The sequence below is a fragment of the Ambystoma mexicanum genome, chromosome 1p, assembly GCF_040938575.1.
Source record: "Ambystoma mexicanum isolate Mex_15411 chromosome 1p, UKY_AmexF1_1, whole genome shotgun sequence".
Lineage (NCBI taxonomy): Eukaryota > Metazoa > Chordata > Amphibia > Caudata > Ambystomatidae > Ambystoma > Ambystoma mexicanum.
Window position 1 is genome coordinate 93868399 of NC_090921.1, and position 13644 is coordinate 93882042.

Consider the following 13644-nt stretch of genomic DNA (forward strand, 5'->3'; position numbering starts at 1 on the left):
ACAGAACATACCACAGAGTGGGGAATGAGAGACGGAGACAAACCACAATGTGGGAGAGAAACATAACCCCAATCTGGGAAAATAACCGGGCAAGAGAGGCTCAAAGACTTGTGCACTGGAAGGAAGAAAGTCCTTTTGATAAACCTGAATTGAGAAAGAAAATGACTGAAGACACTTGGTGCATGGTTGGTGAGCATCTAGTTGAGAAGCCTATGGAAGAAAAGTCACCAGGATGAGGATCAGAAACCAGCTACTATTTCTCTGTTCGGGCAATGGCCCAAAGTATGTCTTTGTTGAATTTATGTTGTTCCTTTGTAGTGGTATGGACATACCCAAGGATGGAATATGATTCTGGACCGCGGACTTCATTTATGTGAAACCTCCTGACAAGCACCCTTGTTACATCTTCTCTTTGTAAACCAGGGAATAGAATCCACATTTCTCTACTAGTACATAGCTAAGACATTGGCATGAATTTGTACACTAAAGACACATCTAAGGAAACGCGCACAAATTGTTTCCTTCATAGTACAACATTCTAAACAAACCAGGAGTGCTGTTGAAGCACAACCTGCATGAAATACTTACTGACTTAACCTCATTTTAATGTATTATATAGTACTATTATAAAGATCGAAAACAAATCAAATAATCAGTGTTTGGCAGTCACATTACAAACTTCACATCCAGTGCTGGATCTGACTGATAGTAGGACTGATCGGAATAGCCCTGAATTATTCCCAACCCCACTGAGACAGCAACTAATAACAAACTACCACATGCCAAAGAATACAGGTGTTTAAGACTGTCTCCCAAGACGCATCTGGTTTGGAGATTCAATTCTTGAGAAATATTACAGAGGGTATTTCAGAGATTCAGGAAAAGGTACACTATGGGGAAACACTAGCACATCCAGAGAGACCTCTTAATTAACAGGTGCAGACTTTGTATTGGAGAGATCTCCGGATAGCGGTTTGTGTAGGCAACAATCACCAAGATGCATCTGTTGTCAGATTTGGAGTGTTCCAAGAGGCAGACTACTTCCTTGCCGATCTCATTTAAGGGTACCTCCATAATTGATGACAGCTGGAGTGTTGCTCAAGGTACATCAGGAGATGTCTTCTGACAGATAGTGCCGCTTTCACAGAACTGTTTTGTCTTAGCATATACTCCAGTCCAGTAGAATATACCAAGTAGTGGTTTCTGGGTCTTCTCTAGCCCAAGATGTCCTGCTGTCAGATTGGAGTGGGCTAGTTCCATCACAGCCTTCCTGAATTGCTTTGGAACCAATAGCTAATGATAGTTAATGCCATCTCTCATGGGGTTCATGTTAACTTGAAACAGGAGTACTCTTCTCAACCAAAAGAGGCATGGGGGGGCCTTCAGCGTTCAGCTCTTGGCCTCAAATACCAGATCCTTCTGGGCTTGGTCCAGTGGTGGATTCTTCCTCTGCACCTCCACAAATTGAATGAAAGCTTGTCTCCAGGGAGGAGGTCTTTGGTTTTGACTTCTGTTCTTTGCGCTTCAGTCATTTCAGCAAACCCTGCTTCATCTCCTTCTGTAGGCTGCAGCATTAATACTTCCTACATCTCTGGGACCAGGATCTTCTTGCGTCCAAGTTGTGTGAAGCGCTGAATTTGTTTTAGCATGAATGAAGTACTCCCTACGTTCAATAGGATGACCTTCACTTCTCCCCAATTGATCACTCCTGCTCCCACCTCTATGGAATAGAACACCCATTTTTGGTGCAAGTCTACCATAGATTCCATCCAGTATCTCCATTTTCAATCTGATCGAACAATGGCTTCACCTCTGGGAGGGATAGTCAGGTCTTCATCCGCATGTAGGTTGCACCCTGAGGCTGCGGTGTTACTCTGGTAGGAAGCCGGGGCGTGTTCGGAAGTCTCATCCCCCTCAGCATCTTGGATGACAACGGGTAATCTCTGTATGGGTGTCTAGAGGATCAAACTTCTGTCAGCATGTGTCACAGATGGTATGAGAATCACGCCGAACCTTGAAGTGGTTCACAGGTTTTATTGAAGTATTTGTAGCCTTCTCATTTTGATTTGCATCTCGTCTCTAACCCGGATGTATCTAACCACAGGTTAGTAGATACTGAAGGTTGACCGGTAACTCAGACTTTGTTTAGTTGTGACAACCTCAAGGCAGAAGCCTTATCTCAGTGAACTCCCTCAGGGACTTCCTTACTTTTAATACTCTATCCAGTTGTTGGTGTTCTACTGGGATGTAGGAATTGTGCCTTACAGGTACCATGTTATATTCAGTCTTCATTCTACCATGCACACTCTTCCCCCCAATTGTCTATCCATCCAATGTCTCTCACCATTCTAAGTCTTGCCTCCATCCTTTGTTACTCCTCCTTCCTCAGCTCTACTACTCCCTCTTCTACAACCCTCCTTCCTCTTCCATACTACTACTAAGTGTTCCCCACTAATACGACTCCTCCATCAACTACTACTCTGCGTCCTGCTTTACTGCACACTTGACAATCAACAGTTACACTAATTTTCTTAACAAAACTCGCCACAAGAACCACGCACACTCAGACTGCGGTACCACTTTCACTCACTAGCCAGTGCCTCAACCTATTCCGTAATAGCCTCCACCTTCTGTGGCTCCTTCCTCCCTATTGCTGGTCTCTTGGTCATCCACCTCCTCCTCCACTGACTACACCCAATTATCCCACACTTTCTGCTTTCTTATATCCCCCTTTTCTTCTGGTATTGATCTTCTTTCATTGGCCAATCTGGTTATGTTTTCCCCACCTAAGACGTTAGGATATCAGGCAAAGTTAGAAACAGCAGGTAAAGCACTGTCCACTACCGCCACAGAACGCGAATGGCGACCCAGAAAGTTCAGGCCTTGTTTGTGTTGTGAGGTCCCATTGTGGGTGTCCATATGCTAAGTCACATTGCAGTGAGGGATTTTGTTCCTCAGGCCCATGGTGATCTAAAGAAACTGGAGGCGGCTGGGTCTGTCTCTTACTAATCCTTGGTGGCACTGCACATCTTTTCTTGAAGCTGCTAGTACGTGTTGTGGCTTTGCTCCTCTTTCTCTACAGTTCGCTGTCTGCCAGCAGGGTATCGCAGAAGACTTTGGAACTGCTGGGTTGGTGGTCAGGTTCTGGGTTCTCTGCTGCCCACGTGGGGTGTTTAGTGTCACCTCTCCTTTTGGTGCTTTCTATTGATTTCTTGCTCGTATGCCCGCTCGGTGGAAAAGATGACAAAATACTGGCAACATCTTATTGAGGTGGTACGGCATGAGACAAAGGTGGACTGCTTAAAAACGGGGGGCGGGGTAGGAATTGGGGCTCTGTCAACTGCCACCTTTCACTTCTCCCTGGTAAGCGCCCACTGCTGGTTGCGAGGGGTTCCCATCCCCTCTTTACCAGAGTACTGGTCTTTTGTCACTATACGTTTGGCCCGCATTGTGTTCGTCAAGTGATATATCATATAAAATATATCAGTGGTGATGGCCCATGTGATGTAAGGAGGAACGCATCTTTACACTCACCTGGACCACTGTCTGATTCTGGAGTTATCTCCTAGAATTGCTTTGATCCCACTCCAGACAACTTAGTATTTGGTGTTGTCCTTAGTTGTTTCAGCAAATACAAGTAATTCGATATTACTTGTCCATTGAGTACACTGGACAGGTTTGGGACAAGCTTAAGACAGACCATTCCCTTAGAGAAGGCCAAATTCAAGCTATTTAAATGTCGAAAGAGGAAATGGGCAGAATGCTGTGTCTGCGGCCCTCAATCATTTTAGTAGGTTATTGGGATTTGTACCACACACCGCTGCCAGGCGCACACATCGATTTGTAATGGAAAAGGGGGTTCAAGACAAGATCAGGTGTTGAGCTTAACAGGAGCAACTGGTATCTGTGTGGGTGTGTTTCTTTAGGTGGCTTGCGATTTGCTCCACAGAGGTGTTTTGTCTCCAGCTGGGAGGCCGAGGGCAGATCCGTGGTTCCATGTGTTTATAAAGACAACAAAAATAATGACATTTTTCAGTGACACCTAAATAATAAAAGAAATTGATTTTTTTTTCTTCTCTTTTTTTAATTTGGGGGGGGGGCACACCAAGCCCCCCGTTTCTACAGCTTTTTTACCCCCCCAAACTACCCAACCATTTTTAAGCCCTTACCCCACCCCCATATATACTTTTACTAGACAATGCAACATTTCTTTCGTTAATTAGGGGTCACTGAAAAAGTTTGTCATTATTTTGTTTTTTGTTATTAACACTGTATGCCCAGATCTGTGAGTGATCGTCTTTGGAAGAGTTTACAAGTTGATTGGCGAGGTGTTGGGTTGCGACTATATTGTGTGCCGAATCTAGCAAACTTGTCAGTTTGTCTGAGGCAAATACCACCCCCTCATGTAGCCAGCGAAAGGCAGAAGCTACCTGACTGTGACCCTGAGGGTGGCTATCTGTGGGAGGGCCACGTGGGGGGGAGGAAAACCTTTGAGGAAGCAAAGCAATACCATGGGATCAGAACAAGTCTTCACCTATATTTCTGGGTAGCACCCATTTACATTTTCCTCATTCTTGTATGGCCTATTGTAGTGTGGATAAAGAGCCTTCGCTAAATATTGATGCCCCATCTCATACCTGTTCTCATCTCTCCTACAACACGGAGACATCAGTACCGAGACTGATGTACTCACCCCCACCCCTTTTACAACACTGAGACAAGGAAGAGGGATGGAGTGAGGATCACCAAGTGAGGCAAACCAACACCACAGTCTAGTCTTTGGAAGTTACTGACAGGTGCCGGAACATTCAAAAGCAGAACGCCAGAGTAGAATGAGAGATGTTAATTGGGACACGGGAGGAAGTGAAGCAGTCCGAAGCAATGAGACGAGAGAAGACTGCATCCAGAGTAATGTTTACCGCACTGCCAGGAGGAGCCGCAGGAACCGCCAAGCGAATGAGAAGGTAAGGCAGACGCTGAGAGGCCGACGAGACACGCTCCCAGCCAGCAGATGGACTGCAGAGGAACCGTAGAGACGTTGAAGCTGCCAAAGACAACCAGTAAGCCCATAGAAGGAGAGTGAGATACCGGGGTGCTTCAGGGTGAAATCCGAGTACCGCAAGCAACTAACAGAATCCCTTACAAGGGAATTGGGGCATTAAGCTTGACTGGAGAAGGGTCGGTAGCCCAAAAGAAATTGAATCAACTGGATACAAAACCAACCAAATGTAAATAAAGAAAGTAAACCTGGCATTTGCATGCAAATATTAAATGGACTTAAAAAGCCCTGGCACGGGGGTAAACCATGGATTGAAAAACTGGGGCAGAGAGACCAGCAGAAATTGTGGAAAGCTGAGAGAACAGGAGAAGAGACTCCCACAACCCCCACATTCCCCTCTCACATTATATTGAGTTTATTGTGTGAGGGTCAGTTTATGATTTTTAGACACAGGACTGAGAACTCTTGATTTAAACATCCCGACACAGAAGTTCATTAGTTTTGCTTAGGCAGAGAAACCCTCCGAGTTAGGGAGAGGTAGGATTTCCCCAACCCCTCATTTTCTTTTGATAATAAAAGTCTTTGATAATAACCGAAAATGCCACTGTGTCCGAGTCCAACTCTTGATCCCTCACAATTGGTGTTGAATGACAGTTTTGTTTAGCCATTTGTGTTGGTGAGCATGTGTTAAGTGCCAGGGTGGATGAAACAGGACATTGTTGGTATGGCTTTTAACCACTGTTTGTGAGCAGAGTTGTTTGAAGTGCTTGGATTTCTTGTTAGAAGGGTTAGAAGTGTGCACTTGCCACTAGCTGTTGGCTAGTGATATTTGACTCTTGGCGAGTAAGAAATGGTGTGCTGTGCGTGTGTACTAGCTTGCAACTTACCCTTAGTCTTGGCGACGGTCCAGGTTTGTTGGATTTTTGCTTTGGATCATGTTTCCAAGAATATTGGCTGATTAGATTTATTTGTAATCTATGGAGTAGTGTTGGTTCAGTTTCAATTGAGTATTCCTGCAGGTTTGTTTGATCCTCGTGTTCTTCCAGGTGAACTTTCCTTTTTCCGTGATTGATGGGTTTTCCAATGGTGATGTGAAAGGGTTGCGCCTGTATTGCTTGTTGTGCCAAGGTGATTATAGTTAAACTGATTTTACGTTTTGTCAGATTTGTTCCTTGAAGAGTTGTTTGTTCCTTTCGTTTATTCTTTTAAGTCCTTTGCGGGGTGGGTGTTTGGTCATCTCACAGTGATGCGTTAAAGCTATGAGCTGTCATTCCTGTTTTTCGCTGGGTGCATTCTGTTTTTCGCTTCCCTTGTTCATTATTCCGATATCAGTGGCGTACACTAGTCCAAAGCTTTCAAGTGACTCATTTACCTTTCCTATAGATCTGTTTCTTGTTATTTAGTTGTATGCTGTTCTTGGGACATATGGTGGTGGTGGTGTAAGGAAGGCTGCACATGTCTAATTACAAATGGTTTGGAAGTAACTCCATTTGTTTACCTATGGGGTTCAAGATCGACAAATGCAGAACCCTCTGATCTCATTGAAAATACAGGAAAAAATGGCAATGGCCTGGTGGATGAGCTGGGACGGTCTCCTTGTGCGGGGCAGAGGGGGAACCAGACCCCACTGCATACATAGTGAAAGACTCTTCGCTCAGTCATTGGAGGGGCCGTGTTGGGGACCTTTCAGATATCCAAAAAATAAAGTAGTGTGGAGGAGGTATTAGTGTCAGAGGAGGGAGCAGGGCTGTAGAAGAGGGAGTAGTAGAGCAGAGAAGGGAGGAGTAACATAAAAGGATGGAGGCAAGACCTGTATGGAGTGCCAAAAATCCAGGTTGTTGCATGGATGCATTAAAGCGTGAAGGTCAATATCAGTCCCTCAAAGAATTTCTGCTTTTCATTCAGGGCTCGAGGGTACTGATTTACCAAAACAGAACCACAATACCTCAACCAGCACAGAGGAAGGGGATTTTGTCTACTATGCGTATATAGCATCGGGCCATATAAAATAATTTCTTGAGTGTAGCACACCTAGTGGGTTTGCTCATCATGAGAAGACACCTTGAGCAGCTTTCTCAGGCCCAATGAGTCTCTGCTATCTGCAGATGCAGTAAATGAGAATATTGGGCAATGCAGGCTGAGAATGTTTGACCGGTTTGCCAGACAACGTAAAAAGTATCTCATCTATGCCTCTTGGAAGGGTGATGGTGTGGATTCTCTAGGGGACACAACTTCTCACTTGGAATGGCCTGCGTGTTTGACGGACCACTCCACATTTTATGAGCTCAATTGCAGTCAGACCTGCCACATGATCCTTGTGGTGCCAGATTAGCCCAACACCTTTTGGTTCTGTGATCTGATTTTGCTCTTCCCGGAGCCTTGTATATCTCTATTATAATAGAGGCATTGCCTTTAGCATCAAGCAGGTATGGGGCGAGGCTCGATATTCATCCCTCCCTCTATTGCAGAACATAGCAGCCTGGCAACCTGAACTATGGTGAAGTTGGCCTGTCTAGGGAAAATCTGGAGATTATCAACCAGTCCAGAAAGTTATACCAGAAGGCAGTATACACGCAAGTGGTGTAGGTTAAGCCATTGGTGCCTTCAGAAGGGCATCACGATTTTAAGGAAACTTGAGTGAGGTTCTAATTTTCCTTTATGATCTGACCAAGATGGCATCAGGATGGATTCCTGTAGAACTTATTTATCAGTGCCAATTGTATCACAGAAGTTGCTGATTTTCCTTTGGAAAATCTGCAAATAAAGACACTTACATGTGCTTAGTGTACTCTTCCCACGCCATTCCAGGAAACTTAATGCTATTGGTACTGGTTCAAAATCTACTTGAGCCCTGGTCTCTAGAGAATTTAAATGTTTGCCATGAATGCTTACATTATTGGTCGCTGTGACATCAGCCCATAGAATAGGTGACATTTAAACTATATGGTCATTGTGTACAGTCATCCAGGTTTCCTGCTTAAAGTGTTTACAGAATTCTATATGAATTAAGAAATTAATCTTCCCAAATGAAGACACTTGCGCAGAATGTTCCATGTATTCCCTTCATGTGAGCAGACTATTTTTCTTTGTGGTTGGAAAGGCCACGGGAGAACACTACCCCTCCCATTGTGGTCTATTATTGCATGATGCCTGAAACAGTAGCAAATAGCTCAGTTGCTTTCTGGATATTGGACTACATTCTGCACATGTTCACCATTAGGTGAATATCTGTCTGCAAATGGTTGCACTCGTGCCTACTTAGCGCAAAAAGGTATCATGCCGCCCCCCCCCCCCGAATATATCTGCAAATCAGCTATAAGCGGACGCTCCCACGTGCTTTCTGCAAGCACTATTCAATGGACACTATCTTGGTATCAATCCACAGTTGGTTTGGCAGTACTGCCAAACATTTTTGCTACACCGTCTTTAGTAAAGAATTCATCTAATGTAACCTTAGCCATCTGCTCAATTTTTAAGAGCACAGAAATGTTACCACAGGTCTGGCGGAAAAGGTACAGATTGTTACCATAGTAACTGTTGAAATTCCCAGTTCCTAGTCCAAATTCTTTCATACACCCCTCACAATGTTCGCCCTAAAAAGAGTCTGCAATTGTGCCAAGTTAAAGGCTTGGTAGGTGGGGGTCAGGAGATTCCATGAGGGAGGACCACGTGCTAGGTGTTGCTGCACCGGTGCCTGCCACAATGATTGTTTATCTAAGTACTGCTGTGCGGAATCCTGCTCTGATCCCAGGCCCATAAGGGAAGGCAAGTCAACTATGGACTCTGAGTACAGTAGTGACTGCAGTGAATATTCCATTCTGTCCAACACCCCCTTACCCCACTGTAATGAATCAGGAGTAAGACTCTGACACAAGGGTCTTGTGTTGATTGCTAAGTAAAAAGAGGGTTGTAGAAAGACCTATCTCGCCCTATCACCATGAGGGGGTTCCCAGTCTCAACAAAACTAAAGGATGTCAATGTCAGATTGTCCGAGAGCAAAAAAGTTCTCCGTCCTGTGTCAGAAATCCTAACCCAACCGTTACATTCTAAACCTATAATAATCTGAATAGGAATATAGTCTTTCAACTGGTTATAGGTGGCTCTTTCCACAGTTCTAACACAAAGTTCCAAAAGGGTGCACAAAAAAACAAATGAGCAAAGCGCCATAATCCTCGCTGAGCTGGGAGCAGTGAAAGTCACAGCGAGGCTGCCGCTGTGGAGGACAGCACCTAGAGACAGAGTACCCGGTGCATCAGAGCAACCCGAATGACTCCGGAACGGTGAGGTGTGGACCGCGTGGTTGCTACAGGAGGGACCCCTCACGAGTGAGCAAGGGACCGTGAGGGATATGAATGGCGGTCAAGCTAGAACTAAATAATTTTGATAAGCACGATAACCCAAAGCTGCTGAGTAAACGGAAGGAAAGGTTTTTGTGAATGCCGAACTGTAAAAGAGATGAAAATGACCAGGACAAGAGAGGGCCAGGGAAACATTAACATTTGAACTTGTAAACTGGGAATTTTTGTTGGTTTATTAAATGTGGCTGATCTGAATGAAATGATGCCTTTTTGAATACTGATCTGAAAGAAAGCAAGTGTGGTTGAATACCAATTGAATTGAAAGCAGTTTGGTGCAATTCCCTGATAAAAGGAACTATATAAACTGAGAGAACAAGTATCTGCAAGCGCCATAAGGATATAAAGGAACTGTGTAACTTGAAAGAATAAACATTGGCAAAAGCCCTGAGAAGAGTTTGAAAGTGCAACAAGTGAATGGCGACAAAACAAGTAGTAAAGCATCAAGAGGATGCGAAATGAGAATAAAACAAATACCACTGGGAAGCTGAAACAGTGGCATTGTGACTGAAGAAGTAAGGTGTGTTGGTTGCGTGACCTGTAATGGGTGGACCGTGTGGTCAGACAAATGCGCCTAGACAGAGTACACCTACCAAGGAAAACTTGTATGATCTGAAATTAAGGATCTGAACTCTATACTATTGGTGAAAGGCAACCAAACTAGAAGAGCTTGGACGTTTCCCAACGAATTGTGTTGTTTTGGAACATTAAGAGACTTGAAAGCTTGGCAAAGGGAATGCCTCTTTTTGCAATGTGAACCATCTTTAATCTTGGGGAAGGGAAACCCCTTTTCCAACCAAAAGCTGGAAGAAGCTCAAAACTTTTATTTGAACACTTTTCCTTTTGATGCGGACATCTCTACACATTGTATACAATTACATCTGAGGTCAAGTATAGGTTTTGGACACAGACATTTGCTTTGGACTTCCTGACACAGACTATAATTAGTTTCAATTAGGTGGGGAAATGTAGACCTTTTTTCCAACCCTCTTTTTCTTTAATAATGTGTGGGCCAAACTTTATTTGTTGTCTGTGTCCACTTCATGGTGCCTTCACACATCGAAAAAGTGGTGGGAAAAGAAAGGAATCTCAACACCCCTGGGTGGAATTGTGGCAAGAGCTGCAACTGCTTATGAAGTGTTGGTTGAACTTGGGAAGAAGATAGTGTTGGAACTTCGTTAAGATATTGGTGGAACTTTGTTGCAAGATTGCCATTGATGAAAGTAATTCTACGGACTTAAGTAAACTTGGAACTTTGTTACAAGACTACTATAGAATTGTATAAGAGACCAGGAGTAGGGAGTCATCCTCCTGGCTAATTCTTGTTTATAATCCTTTAGTGGTAAGAGTAGAGTAGAGACAGAGGACGGTTACTTTGTGTTGGACATTCATCCAGACGACAAGCACCTTAGTGATCTTTTCTTTATATATGGCTTCCCCCTTAGATGTAGGGAAAGATGGGCTTTGGTTGCTTCATTTCAATAAATGCTTATAGAAAAATGCCAACTCTGTGTCTTTCTTCTCACTCTGGTACACTAGACCACTCAACGCGAGAGCAAAAGAGAGAGCAGGCTGAGACGAGTGGACCCTGAGAACCGTTCGCACCCAATCCGGGGACGCAGCAAGCCATGGAGAATGCCAGCGCTGCCCAAGAGACGCATCCTCCCTGGAGCAAACTCTACAACACTGAAGGTACGGAGGCTGCCCAAGTCAAAGGGAGGCAGAGAGGAAAGAGCAAGTGGGGAAGTAGAAAGAATCGCCCTAACCCTATACAAGGGTCACTGAGGCCCGGAGAGAGAGAAAGAACAAGAAAGGAGAAGGGTTACAAAAGCCAGAGAAACCAGACAAGTTTAAACCTCCAGAAGGGTCACAGGAACCCACAGGAGCACGAAGAGCCACAAGGAAAGATGGGTTTAACCATATCCCGGAGGGATAGGTGGAACATTGGGACACAAGAACCCAAGTGAGACAGAGGGACTCAAACAATCAAAAAACAGATACAAGGGGAGCATGGAGACTCAACATCTGAACCAAGAGTTGAAAGAAACAAATAGAAAAGGGGGTCACCAATACCCTTGAGGCATACGTGAAACTCAAGTGGGGAGAGAAAGGACTACCCTAACACCCCATGAAAGTCACAGGAGTCTGACAAGTAAGAACAGGAGACGAGGAAGAGGGTTGTGGATAGCTGAGAAACCCAAACAGTATAAAGCTCTAGAAAGTGCAAAGGGGGCGTTGAGAACTAAAAGAACCAGATGGAACAAGGAATCAACCCTATAACAGAGAGAGAACCCACCGGGGCCCATAAACAAAGTGAAGGGCCGATACTAAGGAGAACCCAGGGCACACAACATTTGTAATCAGAAAGAGGTGGCGACGGATCAGGGAAATACCCCTCCACCTACAGAAATTTGGACTGTTTGTTTTTGCAGAAAGTTAAGTCTTTTTATTGTTGAATTTTGGAAAGATAGACTGCCTAGTACAGTTAAATGAGGAGAACTGTAAATGACGGATAACCAATTGATCCAGAGCCACAGCGAACTCCTGGTTGGATGTAGCATGGGTTTAAGTAAAGGCTCAAACCTCCAGCCACCCATTGAAGTAAAGCCATTATTCTTGCTGTACTGGGGGCGGTGTTGGTGGGAGGGGGCATGAGGCACATACACTCTTGTCAATAGTTGACCACAATCTCATAGCAGGGGTTTGACAATTTGACAATTTGGGTAACTGGGATTCTGATATGGTACCAACGTCAGAATAACTAGGGATGCTTTGCCTTTTAAACAGAAGTGTGAGCACATTGTCCTTGTGTGGAATTAAGTCTATGCTTCAAAAAGCTTAGCCATGGATAAATACTGTCCTCGTAAAAGGATATCACCACTGATTCTAAAATATAATCCTTGGTGCCTCCTGCAGTGACACAAAGAAAAGAGGAGCCTGTAAAGGGGTGCCCCCTTGCTTACTATGCTCTCAGCTATGCCATCCAATAAAAGGCTGCACAGTCTGGAGATCATTCTGGTGCGAGTCTGACTTCTGTCTGCAGAGGACCAGGGCATCCTTTACGTGGGAAACCAGAGTGCAGGACAGACACCGAAGCAGGAGTCTGATATCCCAAGTAAGCAACGGCCTTCTTATTCTAACAGGAGTATGGCCAACAGGCACGGAGCAGGAGTCCACTAGCCCAACAACGGGGAGTACAGACTATCCTGGGCACAGAACAGGAAACACCAGACTGGTACTGCAACAATCCCGGAGCAAATCGAACAAAAATGTCAACCGACTGACACAAAATGGCCAACTTCTGCCAAAATGTGGCCAGAAGCATTAGACTGATTTCGGTTTCATCTGTTACACGAAACCGGATTCTATTCAACAACACTTCCGATGTGGCCGCCTTCAACAGGCGCATGCAATGTCGAGGCCATTTAGTGTCACAAGCAGATCCTGCGAGAGCCGTGCGCGGTCGAGATGTCACAATTGGCAGCACCCACAATGGTAGGACTATCGAAAAACTGCCGGTGAATGTTTTAACAATGTCTATATGACCAACTCGGAATGGTGCGCAGCAAGCACTGGGGTCCTACCATAAAGACTTCTCCAATTCCTATTCTTCTCGTCTCTTTGGTCCCCCAAACACCACTCCTGGCTCACTGGAATGGGGTAGGCACCCATTGTCTTTCTCCTATACAGTGTGGTCTATGCTTGCAATGTAGAATATGCTTTTGAAGTCGAAGTGATATCTTATGCAGTGAAATCCACCCGTGACTGTCGAGATGGTACACTACTGCCTTCATGTTTTATTTTTATAGAATGTACAAAGTTGCCCAAGTCGGATGGAGGCACAGAGAGGAGAGAGCAAGTGGGGAAGTAGGAAGGAATTTACTGGAAGGTCGTCAAGTTATTGTAATGCATTATCAACTGGAATAAACCAAAAGCTCCCTTCTGTGAGCGAGGCAGTGGCCCAGAAGCGGGCTCTGCTGGAATCTGTATCCAGGGCATGCCTTTCACTGCCACGCGATATATACAAATCATCCGCTTATGGAAAGCTTTCGTCGATGAGCCGGGGCATGCAGGAGGTGGAAACATCAATCACCCGAAATCCACACGGATCTAACATCTATCCATTGAAGAGCTCGTGGGGGTTCTGACAGATGGCCTGGAATTACACCGCACCGCTTCCCGAATCCTCTTTAGAGTCAGAGTCTGTGTCTGAGGCCTTGGCACAGGCGGCGGTGCAGAAAGGGGCAAGGCACGGGGGAGTCTCTGCAGCAGCCAAGCAGGCGGACTTTC

The 13644-nt window shown here is 44.9% G+C and overlaps 1 protein-coding gene across 8 annotated transcripts in view; it reads right to left on the reverse strand.

Moving 5' to 3' along the window:
* MINK1 (misshapen like kinase 1) overlaps nt 1-13644 on the reverse strand; it is a 2066166-nt gene that overhangs the window by 1301763 nt on the left and 750759 nt on the right. The window lies entirely within an intron of this gene.